This window comes from Saccostrea echinata, unplaced genomic scaffold (assembly GCF_033153115.1).
Source record: "Saccostrea echinata isolate AGI-Se365-2 ecotype Australia unplaced genomic scaffold, CSIRO_AGI_Sech_v1 ptg000032l, whole genome shotgun sequence".
Classification (NCBI taxonomy): Eukaryota; Metazoa; Mollusca; class Bivalvia; order Ostreida; family Ostreidae; genus Saccostrea; species Saccostrea echinata.
In genome coordinates, this window is record NW_026889781.1 from 6,919,777 (window position 1) to 6,938,325 (window position 18,549).

Genomic DNA, 18,549 nt, shown 5'->3' on the forward strand with positions numbered 1-18,549 from the left:
TTAAAAAATAATAATAAAATAATAATAATAATAATTAAAAAAAAAAAAAAAAAAAAAAAAAAAAAAAAAAAAATTGTGAGTGAAGATGTGTTTCTGTATATGTTAAGTAAATCATTTAATTTTGAAATTTACCTGTAGACTAATTGTGAGTATGTACAAAAAAGAGAAAAAATCAAACGGAGGAGGGGGGGGGGATAGGTCTGTATATATTCCTTTGTAAAACTATGATATCCCATTCTCGTCTCGTAAGACTTATACTCGGCCCTCAAGGCCATTGATTAGTTTAGGATCTTTTTCGTGAAAGCACAAACTTTCACGTACATTATATAATGAAACTTTCACTTAATAATACTCTTCTGACCAGGTAGTTCTTGAGAAGAAGATTTTGGATTTCTAGAGGTGTTATGACTAGACGGTCATTTATGTTTCCATGACACAGATCCGCAATGCCAGCTGTAAACAGTATAACGTGTCCTGTACGTGAACAATACATCATTTATTACAATGAGATAGCACAAAACTCAAGTTTTGCTAGTCAGTTTTCCGATGATGCATTGAATAACTTATGCAAAGTGGAAGTTTTTGGTTTGTTTCATATTTCTTAAACACTTCTAATGCAGCTCTCCCCACATGCATTAAGAATATTTTTGATATCAGGAAAAAAAAAATGTGAGTATCCGTGATAAAATGTAAAACGTTAAGATAACGAACAGTGGTCGATCTACCAAAAAAATCTATAAACAATACATATATGTAAAGAGGGCGTAAAACACGGATCCATGGAAATATCAGAGGAGGAATCGGGTGCATAAGATGAGTGAGCATCCCCTGTTGACCGGTCACACCCGCCGTGAACCCTATATAGTAACCAGGTAGACGGAACGTTCCTTGGTCAATTCAGTATTCGTGAAAAATTAGGAATGCATTTCATGCATTCATTTCGACTTCGAAGTTCTGTATAAAAGAGTCATATGTTTGAAGTAATATATCTTAAGATTTTCAAACAAAAATATAGTTCCCATTTTTTTAAGATTAACGTGTTAATGTTCTTCCAACTATGTTAATAGAATATATTATGAAACGAACAATAGATATATGTTCTACAGATCTGAACAAAACCGGATAATTCCAATTCATATTTTACATGTTGGTTGCAAAAAATCAGAATTCTATGGTCAAGTCTGTTCAAATTTTCTGCCCTAGCAATTGTCTACATCCTGTCGTTATTGTCACAGAGAAACAGGTGCCTGTCAGGGATGTAAACCTGGCTATTATGGACATCAATGTGAACTGGGTAAGTTTTTCAAAAGATATTGCAATTTATTTAAAATTTGTGTACATGAGTAAACATATTTCAATTTTATGAAGTAAATCGAAGTATGGTTTTCTTATTCAGAAGATATGTTTTCAGGGTTTGATGGTAGTCACACATTAGCTTTAAAAAAATGTCAGAACCTCTAATGTCAAAATTGCCATAAAACAATTATTTTTTTTTAGACATTTGAATTTTTAAAAGATGGAAAATACGCAACAGTCAATTTTAAAACTTCTCATAAAACCGTTGAAAATAAAATTTATCGGGGACTAATTTTTCAAAAAATGTTTAGAAGAAATACCCGAAACACACCAAGGAACTCCAAGTAAAAGACACTACAGAGTTTTTCGCATCCTTTTTGTGTCTAGATAATGATAATGGCCAGCTTATAACTAATTTTGATTACAGAAAGAATGATTCCATCTATTCATTGGTAACGTTTTCTTATATACTGTGGAATCATCATTGTTCGTGGGGGATCAATGTTCGTGGATTTCGTGGGTAACCCTTACCCACGAATTTACATCCCCAGGAACAACTTTTTTTGTCAACGTACTGATTAATTATATCTACCAAATAAACGAGCTGCCCACGAAATTACATCCCCACGAGCCAATAAAATTTTGCTTGCCCACGAACATTGACCCCCACGAATTTAAATGATTCCACAGTATGTAACAATATTCCGGCATCTGCACATTCTGTTAATGTACTTAGGGCATGCTCTGAATGCGATCAATATTGAAATCGAGGCAAACTTCTGACAAATAAGTTTATTTTACAAGGATTTCAAGAACTCCATTGCAGTTTTTTAAACTTTTTCCTAAGAATTCAACGTTCATTATAATGAGCTTGTTTATGATGGTTATCACAACATTATGACATAATTTTGGGCTGCTAGACTTGGAAAGAAACATGTTAAGTACAATTGTATTGACTATACCCAGATATTATGATTTTAGTCCGATGTCAGAAATTCAAACCTTATTACTAATGCACATTTTACCTGTTGGTTAATCAAAGCCATAATTGTTTAATTTCTACGAATTTTTGATTTTTTTTTAAAGAAGCTTAAGAACTCTGTCATAAAGACGCGTACATATTTAAATGAATGGGTGGATCAGACGATAGGGCATTTTTAACAGATTTTTTATAAAAAAAAAAATGCAGCGTTATTTTATTGAACTTTATGGAAAATGCACAGCTATTGAAGGGAGAATACAACCATCGAATAAAATTGTCTGCAACAAGAATACCAACTTGTTATTTTTTTTTTCTAAATGAAAGAAAAAGATCTATTTTCACTGTGTGGATTGTACTATAGATATACAGCCATTCCTGACTGGGTGTCTATCGAAATCAAAAGTTGCTAATGTTTTTGAAAGGAAAACCGCACTCTCCTTATATTAGGGCGTATAAATAAAGAGAACACGAAACAACAACTTTGGTTATATTATTTTATAAACGACACATGTACCATCCTTATAAACCCTTATTTTTCCAGACTTTTAAAGAATGCAATGAATCAATACATAACGTAAATAGGTGGAAAATTTAATATCCCAGGATAGAATTAGTAAAATGGTTTGAAATCACCTCATCCAATGAAATTATTATACGGGCGTTGCCTCCAGAAAAACGCGAACATTTTCAATATCTTCTGTTTCACTAATACTATAAAGTAAAAAAAAAAAAAAAAAAAAAAGCGGCATACGTCGTAATCAACATTTTTTTTTTTTTTTTTTTTTTTTTTTTTGGGGGGGGGGGGTGCATAAACATTTCAATAATAATCTTTATGAATAACATTTTTCTATCAGGTAAACGAATCTCTCAAAATAGCTGTTTGCGCAACACTGACAACGTCAAAACGTTACATGTGGCGTTTTTGAATTTATTATTGAAACGTGCGTCTGATAAAGTTCGTTAGACATAAATTTGACACTGTATTTAATTTTCTTTTAGTTACCAAATTATCAATTTAAGATAATAGCGTTTCCAAAAGATCGCGGAATTAATTCTTTTAATGGACAATTTCCCAATCCCGGTCATAAGGTTACGTATCTGCTCTTATAGCTAAGCGGCGGTCGCCACGTATGACGTGCAGCTTCTGACTTTTAGGTCTGTCTTCATTTTCGTTGGTCTACAAAACGCTTCTTCCATCGAATATCCAGTCAAGTTATTTTCGAACCTCTTGAATAAGGTTATAAATCTGTATCCGAGATATATATGTTTGTGTCGTTCCAACGTTTACATCTTTCCCGGCCGTACGGACAGGAGTTATATCCCGCCAATAGAACTGCTTGATAATCTGGTGCTCCGCACTATCGCCCAACGTCACCATTTTTGACAAATGTATTTATTCTTTTTCCTTGTTTTGCAAGACGGCCAAGCTTTTTGAAAAAAAAAAATCTACTAGTTGTTATGGAAAGCCATAGGGGACCCCCATGTCATGTTCTATATATTTCATTGTAAATCAATCCTGGCTGGTCAGGATGGTAATCATGACCATGTCAAGATTTCAAACATGACCAAGCCATGATTTTCATCATCTTAACCAAGTCAGGATTGATAACATGACCAACCTATCTTGGCCAAGTCAAGATTTATAACATGGCCATGCTATCTTGGCCAAGTCAGGATTGATAACATGGCCATCCTATCTTGGCCGGTCATCATATAACATGGCCATCCTACCTTGGCCAAGTCAAGATTTATATAACATGGCCATGCTATCTTAGCCAAGTCAGGATTGATAACATGCCATGGCCATCCTATCTTGGCCGGTCATCTTGACCAAGTCAGGATTGATAACATGACCATCCTATCCTGGCCAAGTCAAGATAACATGACCATCCTATCTTGGCCAGGTCATGATTTAATCTTGACCAAGTCAGGATTGATAACATGGTCATCCTATCTTTGCCGGGTCATGATTCAATGTTGACCAAGTCAGGATTGACAACATATGGCCATCCTATCTTGGTCGACCAGGATTGCATTGCGCCAGGATATATTACTTCCAAACGCAGCCAAGATTTCTTCAAGCGTCAATCCTGGCCAAGTCAGGATGTATTTCTTCAAACGCAGCCAAGATTTCTTCAAGCGTCAATCCTGGCCTAGTCAGAATAACATTGCGCCAGGATGTATGACTTCCAAACGCAGTCATGATTTATTCAAGCGTCAATCCTGGCAAAGTCAGGATGTATTTCCTCAAACGCAGTCAAGATTTAAGGTTATGATTGCATTGTGCCAGGATGTATGACTTCCAAACACAGTCAAGATTCGCTTTAGTAGGATAATATGTAAGCGCTTCCCTAACGCCGAAAAACAGCTAAAATGTGTATTGGGTTTCCAACCTCCCCGTTCGTCTCAGCTGACAAGTAAGGTAAGTTCAGGTGAATTTTCACTTGTAAATCTTTATGAATAGCTTAGTTTGCTGTTTTAAATAAGTATTTTATGCAATGGTTTTTTGGAATGAATCGTATGAACAACATTCCAACAATCAAAGACATTCAGCAGTTTTCATCAAGGAAATTCGAATTTGTTTATCGACACATTTGTTACACAATTAAAAAATAAACGGCTCTTTAATTTTCTATGCAGTAACGAACTTGAAGAAATATGGTATTTTAGTTGCATTTAGAATCAAGTTGTTTTACAATGCATTCAAAAGAAATTTGTTTATACTCTCATTCAAATGTAGAACTTTGGGGCTAAATTGGAAGGGGGGCTTCATCCTGCTATATACAGATAAATTACAACACCTACTGCATTATATTTATGCAATTTAAATTTAAACGTATCATTTATTTACATTTTTTTTCTTTTTAGTACCAAGTAACAGTGATTTGTGTGTACTGAACTATCAACATATTAAACTGCAGACCCATACCAAGACTGTTGATAGATATGTAGGTAGGTGTTCTTTTACTTCTTGTAATTTGGGGCAAATACATTAAATTTGAATTTTAGTCATGTCTTTTTATGAAAAGATGCTTTTTATACATGTATTCATATTAATTAAGAAAAATAATTAGCAAACAATGTTTGTGCGACTTCTTGTATTGGAAAAAATATCATTTCTTGAAAATTTAAATATACATGTACATGTATCCTTTTATATTATTTGCAGATACACATATATATGACTAATGCATGTATATTACAAATTTATTAATTATTAATAGTATTTTAGATTGACGCATGCTGACTGAGGACTATGGGTATGGAAAACCATTTTGCAGTAATTAGGAATGTGCAGCTGAAGATGGTACACTTCATTTACAAGCATTTCAAATTTATAATTGTCTATATCTACTTTCTATTTGTTTTGACAAAAAAGGAAACCAGCAATCATACTTAATGGAATTATATTATGTTTTCCAATGTCAAGGTCAAAGATCAAAGGCCAAGACTGATGTCAGCTTGAAAGAAACCACTCTGTGTATTGGATTTGCAAGATAAAAGATGATGAATTAATTAATGCACCAGTTTCAAGTCCAAAGGTCAGTACAGTAAAACACCCTTAATGTGAACATGCTTACAATTAATTGATGCTTATAGCGAATTGGTTTTTACTGTCCTTGGCTTTAAATCACATTGTGAACTTAGCAGATATGATAAATAATGTTTGTAATGAAGTTAACAACTTGCATTGATTTTCATATTTTTTTAATTTACATATAAATTTACAAGATGATAATCATAAGTTTGTATTTGTATTGCTAATCATGTATTGTTTCTTCTTATTCGAAGATCGAAAAGCACCATTTAGGTCAAGGTCAACTCCAAATATTGCTTAAAACCTAATTTGTACCAACAACTGAATCCAGAAGAGGGCAGCCTTGATAGGACACCAATAAAAAGAGCTAAACAGGTATAGTTTACCAATTTCAAGTTCGGAGATTTGTACATTTTGTTCAAATTGGAGTTTAAAATCAAATGGGGCCCACAATATTTTAAGAGAAAACATTTTTTAAAAAATATTTTTAGTAACTTTGAAATATGCACTGAAATGGATTAAATTTTTTTTCAGAGCTTGGCAATAAATGACACCTCTACCAGTTTCAGAATCACCGCTCATCTGTTGAAAGTATTTTTGTTTGACCTACACAGATGTTGATGTGTAAAGATAGAGATCTTCACTGAATTATTTTTATTTTTACATAGAATTTAATCTTCTCAGATTAAGCTGCAAGCTCAAGAGAGCTTTTCTGATCATCCATTGTGCAGCATCGTTTGTCTATAAACTGTAATCATTTCAGACTTCTTGAGAACTACTGGTTCCCCCTTTGAAGAGGAGATTATCAAGAAGGGCAAAATGGGGTGGGGAGAGGGATTATTTAGAAATCTTTTCAAGAACCTCTTGGCCAAAAAGTTGAAAGGTTTATGACAAAGGATAGTGTGAATTCTGAATTTTTCAAATTGTGGCGATCGTGAGTAGTTTACAATTGATCACTGATTAATGAAGTTTCGAGAGTCTAACATGGGTTTGTGCTTTCAATCACATTTCGCTTTCGCACAGCTTCCTCCATGGTTAAATTTTCAAATGTGGAGAACCCTGGGTAGCATAGGTCCAGATGGGGATCTAACTTTAACATGGAACTATACAGGAATTTAAAGTTTTTTTTTTGATATAGCATAGGTTTTAACTTGATCATTAAATCAGAGCACAAGGGGGTATGTTTGGGCTAAAATAAGAGGTCAGTTTTACATAGGAATTGATTAGTCCAGCATCCTCAGGTAGTGCAAAATTAACTTTGTTTGAATCATGGCCCTTAGGGTGGAATCATAATGGGGGATCCACGTTTTGCTGGGGAATAAAGAAGAAAGTCTTTAACAATCTTCTTTTGAAGAACAGTAGAGCCAAGACATGATGCATTTGGCCAAGTGTAAAAACTGTACAGGGGCAAATTGCTTTCATAAGAATGTAGAAATAATTTTTTTTTTATTTGAAATATTCTAAAGAAAACAGGACCAAAGTAACTCAGGTGAGCTATGTGGCTCATGTTTCTTTGTTTATTGTATATGTGTATAGAGTATTGTTTTGTTTCTCAGGCAAACATTATGTATGAAAAAAACTTTTATTCTTGCATTATAGTATTGTTTTTTAAAATATCTTTGAAGGTCCTTGATACAAGAAAGCAATAAATTAGAGTACTATTTGTCTGTGTTAAAGATAATATGCATTTTACATCTTGTTTTACAACATTTACTTTTTTGGTGGGGGGGGGGAGGGATTTGCCGTCAATTACCTTTGCATATGTTATTAACAAGAGGCCCACAGGCCTTGAATCGCTCTTCTTATAAACTGTACAACCTATCACTTCTATTTGAAGCATCTAAGTATCCTGTATTTTTAGATAAAGCCTTGAAATTCCAAACTTAGGTGATCATGACCTACATTTTAGATGAAACACTCTGAGAACCCAAGATTATTCTAAGCCAACAAGCAAATTCAAAGAATTGTGGTCCCCTGCTTTCGGTGTCTTAGTGGATGGGATGCCATTATTTATGGCTTATTGTAACTGTCTTGTTTGTGTGTCCTGTCTTGTCTGTGTTTTATGCAAAAAAGACATAAATTATTGAATTAATAACAGATATGGCAAAGATTATAACCTCTCAAAACTACATCAACCTTCAAGATCAAGGTCATGAGGTCAAATATCATACTGGAATCCAAAAGGTTTTGTCACAAGTAATGCACATGTAAAAAAAAAAAATATATCAAAAACCTGAGTATACAATCAGAGAGGTTTTGAAACAGGTAATGCACATGTCACATGTAAATACCATATCCTCTTTCAATTAAAAGTTATTAGCAATGCTAAACTTTTTAAAAATTAGGTCAAACTTCAAGGTCAAGGTCATGGGATTGATGTCGAATATGAATGCCCTATCTTTGCTCCTTCAAAAGTTAGCACCACTAATGAAATGTTTGAAAATTAGGTCAAACATGAAGGTCAAGGTCACAGGGTCAAATATTATAGCATATTTAGAAACATTTTGACACAGGTAATGCACTTTTCAAATATGAACGCCCTATCATATGTCATTCAAAAGTAATCAACAAAGTTAAAATTTTTGAAATTTAGGTCAGACATAAAGGTCAAGGTTAAGGGATCAAAAATCATAGCATACTCGAAAACACCTTGGCACTTATAATGTACATGTCAAATATAAAAGCCCTATCTATTCTCAATCAAAAGTTATAAGCAAAGATAAAAATTTTGAAAAGTAGGTCAAATGTCAAGGTCATGGGGTCAAAACCCATAATATATTTGGAAAGGTCTTATTACAGGTAATGTACATATTTAATATGATAGCCGTTTCTTTTCTCATTCAAATTTTATGACCAATTTAAAGTAATATTAATTTCTTGAAAAGTAGGTCAAACTTCAAGTTCAAGGTCACGGGGTCAAAGGTCATAGTATATTTTTGAGAGGTCTTGTCACAGGTAATGCACATTAAATATAATACCCTATCTCTTCTCAATCAAAAGTTATAAGCAAGGATAAAATTTTGGAAAAGTAGGTCAAACTTCCAACGTCATGGGGTCAAAAATCGTAGTATATTTAGAAAAGTCTTGCCACAGGTAATATACAGGTAGAATATGAAAGCTCTATCTTTTTTCATTCAAAAGTTATGACCAATTTAAAGTAATGTTAATTTTTTTTGAAAAGTTGGTCAAACTTCAAGGTCAAGGTCATGGAGTCAAACATTACAATATAGTTGGAAAGGTCTTGTCACAGGTTATGTACATGTGAAATATGAAAGCCCAATCTCTCTCACTCAAAAGTTATGGCCAAGGTTAAAGTTTTTGTGACAGACAGACTTACAGACGAATAAGATTTAATGTCCCCTCGCCTTTGCAAAAGCGGGGGACGAATAGTACCTTAGAGTAGGTCATTCTCTGAGGACTCAAGATGCATCAACTAAGTCTGATGATTCTAAGCCAGCTAATACCTAAATTATTTAATCATAACCATAAAATTTCAAAAGTAGGTCACAGTGAGCTACAGTACAGGCAACGCGGATCCCGTATTAGACCGCGTCCCCTCGGCGGTGTGTTAATCCTTTCCGCGTTACACCGTCGCGGGTTTTGATCGCGGTACTCCCTGCGACCGTGTTTACACCGCGGCGGGGCCAGCTACCGTTTTTCTTCAGCTTAGAGTTGTTACCTGTAAAGTGTTTGCGATTTTTCATCGCGACGAAAAAGGGGGGGGGGGGTAAAAGATCATGGCCTACATTATATCGTGAATACCATTAAATGAATTTTTGATTTAATTCTAAGTAATATCAAATTGTATAATAGTTATTTATTTCCTATGTTTTTTATCAATAGCCACTCAAAATTAATTATTTCTCATATTAAAAAAAGCATATACATGTATAGCTAGTACGTGTGGTAAAATTCAATGATTATTTAAAACCAATAATTCCAACATAAATTATCTTGAAATCGCTAAATAATTCACCTTATAACACCTTATAACAGTAGCATTAGATTCTTAATGCATTGCAATGCAGTGTCCACGATTAGCCCGTCCAGTTACGTTCTCGGTTACATGAAGCTAATGCGTTTATTTTTCTGCGAGATTCGATCACAGTCATTGGTTTCTTAAAAATAAAATATGCCTTTGTATATATATATATATATCTGATTTAATTATTAGAATGAAAAACGATGATAGATAGAGATGGTAACAGTGCTAAACACGTGTACATTTAGGAATATGTTGCACCATTATAACTGCTAATATTATGCGTTAAACATATAAGACTGTAGAGGTAATATCAACATAACCTTTTTTTTCGTTATTGTTGTTAATAAAATCATTACATCCTATATATTTAGGATAATTTCATGGCTAGTTTTTTTTTTCTCCATTTTCTTTCTTTTTGAAATTAATATGATCATGCTCATCGGTATTTTCATTCATTTACACGCATCGTCAAATCGGAAAGACCCTCTTTTATCAGCTGATTTTGGGCCCTAAAATAATTTGAACATACAACACAACAAAAATTATTATATTCAGAGACAAAATGTGTTAGAGCGATAGGCTACGAGTTTTCAGGTGTCTGTGTACCGGTAACTGGCCATTACCCCAACGAGATACCTGCAAAACCTTCAGATTGCGTAATATTACATCGTGAAGCGATATTGGCGATCTAATAAATAAATGTCCTGTAAGGAGTTATTTTTTTATTTAGTAAAATAGTGTCTGTGGCCGTTACTGTTTCCGTGTTTTTCAGAAACTCGATCGTAGAATTAGACAATCAAAGTCCACAACTGGTCAGTATAAATTGATAAATTGGATACAGTATAATATTATCTGTTCACAGAAACGATTATTTTAATTTGAAACTGAAAAAAAAAATTCCAGAAGGAATTCATTTCATTGAAATTTTATCATGAATATTTTGTTTTAATCGATGGAGTCGATAAATCAATGAACTGATTGAAGGAAAAACGATGTGCCGTAACATTCTGTACGGTTTTTTAAATTCTACTTACATAACATATGCACATGTAACATATTTAAACATAAACATAAATATCAAGCCCTTTGGCATTTATAGAAAATAGTAATGAAACATATTGATTTGATTTATTTTATTTAAACTCTATTAATTTGTCTTAAAAGTATGATTGATCTTTTTCCTTTAATACACTCATGGAAAAAAATAGCAAGTATGTATTGACTCGCGTAAATTTCATGGTTGTAATATCATTTGAAAATCAAGAAATAATGAAACATTGAAGGGACCGGTGTGTTGTATGACTAGACAACGCCTTGCGCATTCCCAGGTACTCTAGGACAGGTGTGAAACCCCCAGGGCATGCCGTTTTCTGTTCTGCTAATCCCTATAAACAGGAAATGATCGCGACTAATACTTAATACACAAAGAAACAGAATATATTCAAGTAAACTTGGCATTTTCATTTTTTTTCTTCACACATTGAGAATAAGAAGTTTAAGTGTTATACCCCCCCCCCCCCCCCCCCGGTTAATTGTTTTGCGGAATTCATCACCATGCACATCCTACCTTCTGTAATTGGAGAAATAATTAAATTAAAAACAAAACACTTTTTAGTTTTTACCAAAGAAGTAAATATTGAGGAAAAGAAAAATTATGTTATATTTTATCAATATCTTGTATAAAGTTCACGTGCCCTCACCACCGAATATTACAGCTTTTCGGTCATTCGACAATTTCAGAGAATTGCTTGCACATTTATACAATAAAGTGAAATTAATTAAATGAATCATTCTGTAACAGTTATAAATTTGGTAAAAATACAAAAAACATAAACAGTATATAGATGTATTTTTTTTTTCCTCATAGGAATGCTGAAAACTGCTAATCGGAACTCGCACTGACTATTGTTTAGCACGTGTATGTAACAGTATAATTGCAGTTCGCATATAATTTGAAGAGAGGTTTTAAAAATTTAGAACTTATATTTCCGACATTAAAATTTGTCATGTTAAACTCTCAAATGACACAGCTTATAAATAGTTTTCTTGATAGTATTTAAAACAAAAGATTCGCTTTAGTATTGACATATAATATCAAAAAAAAATAAGTATATATATATATATATATATATATATATATATATATATATATATATATATATATATATATATATATATATATATATATATATATATATATATATATATATATATAAACGTTTAAAATATCTTCTGCTGCTTTACAAATTCTTTTTAGGAGTATGTTCATTATTTTCATCTCACTGTTACAAAATAAAAGAAAATACTTTCATAGTACATACACTGCGGATCTTGTTTTTTTTTTCTTTTTTTAAAATTCCTGTTCGGGGAGATAACTCCCGTTTGTTTACGATACTAATTGATCGATGATTTAACCGCGGCGGGGACAGGTAGGTGATGAATTTACCGCGGAGGGAACGCGGTTTACCTGTCGTACCTGGCCAAATCCCGCGTTGTGTTTATACCGCGACGGGGCGCGGGAATTACGGGATCCGCGTTGCCTGTACTGTACTTTTCAGATGACATACTTGCAGGATCCAAGATCCATCAAGTGACAAAGTTTGATGATCATAGACCCTAAAGTGTCCAAAATATGCCTCTGAAACTATTTGAAAACAAATGCCCGCAAAACTCAAAAAGTAGGTCATTGTGACCTACATTTTGATAAATGTGTTTTTAAATGTTCCAAGATGCATCAACTTACAAGGTTTGACAATTCTATTCTTCACAGTATCTGAAAAATGACCTTAAATGTTTTGGAAAATACAAAAAAGTAGGTCAAGGTGACCTACTTTTCAGTTGACGTTCCACTTGACCCCAAGATGCGTCAGCTGACAAAGTTTGATGATCAATTTGAAAACGAATGCCTTCAAAATTCAAAAAGTAGGTCACAGTGACCTACTTTTGAGACAACATGAAACGAGGTCCTAAGGTGCATCAACTGACAAGATTTGATTATCCTAGTTCTTATAGTAAACAAAATAACAAAGTTTTAATGAAATATAATTTTTGGTCAACTTTGATGTGACCTCGAGACCGCGCCCTTTGCCCCAGGGTTATGCCTTGCACAATTTTTAAACTACAACATATCCTCATCCTTGTATGTAAATTTGGAGATAATCTGCCCAATGGTTCTTGAGAAGATTTTTTAGCAACCAGTACTTTTGGTTTTATTTTCCTAGTTATCTCCCCTTGCTTAGGGGTCAGATATTTTGTTTTAGTATAAATGAGAGCCCTTGGGCCAAGGATACTCTGCGACAAATTCAACAAAAATCGGCCAAGGGGTTCTAGAGATATAGCCCATATTCTAAAAAGTTTACACACACCGCACAAATGGCCATAGCATTAGCTCTTTGAGCCTTTGTGCTCAACACTTAGAAGCAGCTCAGGGATTATTTAATAGAATTAATGCATTTTCAATATATCATAGAACCCCACCCTTCCACCAGAACATCTATCCCAGGGGTCATGAAACTCACAATTCTGGAAGAAGCACTCTTGCTCATCATAACTATACACTTGGTTTCTTTGCTTTAAAACCAGGAGCAGAATAAAACATTTTCAAAGAAATTATGCTCTTTCACTATATAATCAATAGAGCCCCTACCCCTTTCACCAGAACCCCCGACCCTGGGGCCATGAATTTCAAAATTTTGGAAGAGGCATCTTTGCTTATAACCATGCACTTAGTTTGTTTAAATAATACCCAGGAGCAGAGAAGAAGATTTTCAGAATTTATGCATTTTTACTAAATAATCAATAGAACCCCACCCTGACACTAAAACCCCTGAGCCAGGGGCCATGAAATTCACAATTTTGGAAGAGCCAAAGGTAAAGGGATCATAGTATATTATAATCATGACAATAGTTTGAATGCTTCGTGTTTAGGAGTAGAGAAGATTTTTGAACATTGCACTAATTTTAATGGTCTGGCCCCCTCAGGTCCAACATGGACAGGGATCATGAAATTCACAATTTTTGTCCCCCTTTGTCCAAAGATGCTCTATACAAAAATTTGATGAAATCAGTTCAGTGGTTCCAAAGAAGAAGTTGAAAATGTTCAAAAGTTTACGACCCATGAACAACAACAGACGAAAACAGATTTCAATAGCTCACCTGAGTGACTCAGGTGACCTAACAAAAGTCTGCATGGAAAAAGAATAGAGTGAAAACATTAATTTATTTGGAGTGTTCATATAAATTTTGTGAAAAGATAGATGAAACATATATCAGACTGAGCATGTACAAGTATAATCAATATTAAAATTATGTGAAAAATTGTTGGTATTTTAGTAAAATGTTTATGCTCATTCATTCCCCCAATAAATTTTCAAATACTGACCAAATATGAATCATATATATTAGATGGCCTTAAACATGTATAATTAAAAACAATGGACAGTCATACACAGCCCCACATTATTTTCATTTTTATAATCTACACCATTTGAGCAAGATAAACAAAGTTTCTTATCTTCCACACAGAAGAGTTCACTGGAATTTTTTCAATATTTCTTTCAATGGAAATGTAATTAATAAATTTTAATTGTATATAATGTAAAAATAGACTCTTGAGAATGTCCCCAGAAACTTTGAAGCAAGAAAACTGAATACATTTTATCAACTTTAAAACCATATTGAACTGTAATGTTGCATATTTGCACTTTTTGCCAAATAGTGTGCCTTGGTCAAATATTAAGTTGTTTAACTATACAAATATCAATTCCAAAGTGAGAAAGGCACCTAATTAAACAAAGATATCTGAATTTTGGAGAAAAAAAAAGTTTGTTTGTGTTATTTATCCTTAATAATCTATAACTGTTTCTCTGAGTGTGTCTTCAGAATAAAGTCTGCATGTTTATATAAATTTTTTGTCCAAAACAAAAGAGTTTATTGTTTGGATGTAAAACATAAAGATCAATCTTGACTGAAAATAAAATCTACAACCTATAGATCAACCTATTATACAAAGTGAAAAAAATTCAATTATAACTTAACAATACCAAAGGAAGTGTGCTTCACTAAAACGCATATCAAGTGTCTTGATCCTTTGACCATTTAGGTAAATACATGTTAACAAGATTTTATGCATAAAAATATGTTATTGCATCAGAATGTCATCCAAACAAACTTATCTCTGACAAAGGTATTCTAAAATATATAAAATGAGTTTTGCCCAAGCAATCTCTTTTTATATTATTCATGTGAATTCTATGGATTATATGTCCTTATCGCATTGCACCAAGCACAGAATATCCACAGGAAATGAAATCAGTGGCACAGCTAAGCATCCGGGCTTCCACATCAATCCTGAAAAAAAAATTCATCTATCATCTTTATTCTAACCAGCATTTTGATTTCAAATGAAGGATTTATATATTTGTATCAGCTTGTATGTCACCTTCCTATATAAATGTAGTAACTATTGATACCCTTTCATACAATATGTACAAGTATTTAATGAAAAATACAAGTCATATATCATGCATGGATCCAGGGGGAGTCTAGAACAACCCCCTCCTCCCCTGGAGTGTTCAAAATTATTTTCAACTTTGTATAGTTAGGTAGTCATATATATATATATATATATTTTTTGAGAGGCTTTTTTTGTAGGTGTGCCTCCCCTGGAAAAAAAATTCTGGCTCCATGCATAATGCATGTAAAAGAACAATTAAATTATCTATAGAAATAAATGCCATTGTTATCTCCAGTTTGGTACTTTACAGCTGGTTTTATTTTATACTCTTGAAGCCTTCACATTCTCTTACCAAATATCCTGTCTTTTTTCCTAAAAATATTGCTATCAGATGTAAAAGTTTGATTGCAGTTAAATACATATACTTATTATATAACAAAGGTCAAAGTTTAAAAAAAAAAGAGGCCCATAGGCCCACCTGCATATTTGTGGCCCTTCATGTTCATCAGCAGATTCTTTTTTAGATATAATCCCATGTAAAATCTAAATTGATCATTAACTGCAGTCCAGGCCTACTTCCAGAAGTTATGATTTGAATAAACTTGAATCTACACTATCTGAGAATGCTTCCAAATAAACATGTCTGATCATGGCTTTACAGTTCTTGAGAAGATTTTCAAAGATTATATATTTATTACATTTTCAACAGTGAAATACTGTGATTTATTTATTGAATAAAAATGATATTCTCTCACAGTGTGAAAGAATACCAAAATGATATTCTCCCACAGTGTGAAAGGATATTAAAGTAAGTAAAAAATAATTTCTGGCCTGTCATAAGATAGAGATAGTAACTAAACATCTTGATAGAACTAAACCTGCAATTTTCTTCCGAAATCTGTTGCTAAAATACATGCTATGTAATGTTTTCAATCTCACAACTGCTAAGCTATGACGTCTCAACCGCTCAACTATGACGTCAAGCCTAGCTATGACACTGTGTTAAGAAACGACAGAGGCAAAGGGAAAATCAAAGAAAATGTAATAAACAGAAAATTCAATGTTTTGTAGATGAATATGGAATTTATTTCACTCGTGAGACAGGTGGGGCTTCATCCTGCTATATACAGATAAATTACAACACCTACTGCATTATATTTATGCAATTTAAATTTAAACGTATCATTTATTTACATTTTTTTCTTTTTAGTACCAAGTAACAGTGATTTGTGTGTACTGAACTATCAACATATTAAACTGCAGACCCATACCAAGACTGTTGATAGATATGTAGGTAGGTGTTCCTTTACTTCTTTTAATTTGGGGCAAATACATTAAATTTGAATTTTAGTCATGTCTTTTTATGAAAAGATGCTTTTTATACATGTATTCATATTAATTAAGAAAAATAATTAGCAAACAATGTTTGTGCGACTTCTTGTATTGGAAAAAATATCATTTCTTGAAAATTTAAATATACATGTACATGTATCCTTTTATATTATTTGCAGATACACATATATATGACTAATGCATGTATATTACAAATTTATTAACTATTAATAGTATTTTAGATTGACGCATGCTGACTGGGGACTATGGGTATGGAAAACCATTTTGCAGTAATTAGGAATGTGCAGCTGAAGATGGTACACTTCATTTACAAGCATTTCAAATTTATAATTGTCTATATCTACTTTCTATTTGTTTTGACAAAAAGGAAACCAGCAATCATACATAATGGAATTATATTATGTTTTCCAATGTCAAGGTCAAAGATCAAAGGCCAAGACTGATGTCAGTTTGAAAGAAACCACTCTGTGTATTGGATTTGCGAGATAAAAGATGATGAATTAATGCACCAGTTTCAAGTCCAAAGGTCAGTACAGTAAAACACGGTTAATGTGAACATGCTTACAATGAATTGATGCTTATAGTGAATTGATTTTCATTGCCCTTGTCTTTAAACCACATTCTGAACTTAGCAGATATAACAAATAATGTTTGTAATGAAGTTAGCAACTTGCATTGAATTTCATATTTTTTTAATTTACATATATAAAGTAACAAGATGGTAATCATACAATTTTCTATTTGTATTGCTAATCATGTATTGTTTCTTCTTATTCCAAGATCGAAAAGCACCATTTAGGTCAAGGTCAACTCCAAATATTGGTTAAAACCTAGTTTGTACCAACAACTGATTCCAGAAGAGGACACCCATAAAATAGCTAAACAGGTATAGTTTACCAATTTCAAGTTAAAAGGTTTGTACCGGTACATTTTGTTCAAACTGGAGTTTAAAATCAGATGGGGACTAGGCTGTGTATTGACCAAAATATTTCGATACGATACCATACGATATTTCATAATGCAATATGCGATATATTGGATTCTTTAACAAATCTATTAAAAAAGGTTTTGTAAATCATTTAATGCATGAATTTGATAAAAACTGGGTGTTTTATTACCAAATTGGAAGTTCATGTCTCACTCTCTTTACAAAGTACATTTCAAATTCAAATTTTTAATGACTGTAAAACTAACATGTTGAAAAATAGTTGTCTATGTATTTTGCAGTAGTTATTAAGATGTGCTATCTCCTTCATGTTTATTTCATTATTGATCAGCTTTAATTCAAAACAGTAAAATATAATCTTTGGGGACTGAAATTCCCAACTTTTTCACAGAATTTTAAGAAAAACTCTCTGTCCAATACAAATTGGAAGTTAGTTTTTTGATACGATACATTCCTGAATATTGATACGTATTGATTAATCGATATATTGACACAGCCCTAATGGGGACCAAAATATTTTAAGAGAAAATGCTTTTTAAATATTTTTAGTCAATTTTTGCTCTAAACTTTTTGAAATATGCACTGAAATGAATTATTTTTTTTTTTCAGAGCTTGGCAATAAATGACACCTCTACCAGTTGCGGAATCACCGCTCATGTATTGAGAGTATTTTTGGTTTGGCCTAACAGAAGTTGATGTGTAAAGAAAGAGATCTTCACTGAATTAGTTTTACATAGAAATGATAGAATTTAATCTTCTCAGATTAAGCTGTAAGCTTAAGAGAGCTTTTCTGATCATCCATTGTGCAGCATCTGTTTGTCTATATACTGTTATCATTTTAGACTTCTTCTTGAGAACCACTGGCTTCCCCCTTCCAAGAGTAGATTATCAAGAAGGGCAAAAATAGGGTGGATGAAGGGATTATTTAAAAATCTTCTCAAGAACATCTTGGCCAAAAAGATGAAAGGTTTATGACAAAGGATAGTGTGAATTC

The 18,549-nt window shown here is 32.8% G+C and overlaps 2 long non-coding RNA genes across 2 annotated transcripts; both read left to right on the top strand.

The window, feature by feature from the left end:
* Positions 1–5,529: 5,529 nt before the first annotated feature.
* On the top strand, positions 5,530–6,184 carry LOC133198009 (uncharacterized). The gene is made up of 3 exons (XR_009722482.1): positions 5,530–5,585; positions 5,709–5,820; positions 6,071–6,184. It is a non-coding gene; the product is annotated as an uncharacterized LOC133198009 (long non-coding RNA).
* A 10,241-nt stretch (positions 6,185–16,425) lies between these two features.
* On the top strand, positions 16,426–17,054 carry LOC133198013 (uncharacterized). The gene is made up of 3 exons (XR_009722487.1): positions 16,426–16,550; positions 16,831–16,905; positions 17,028–17,054. It is a non-coding gene; the product is annotated as an uncharacterized LOC133198013 (long non-coding RNA).
* Positions 17,055–18,549: the final 1,495 nt, after the last annotated feature.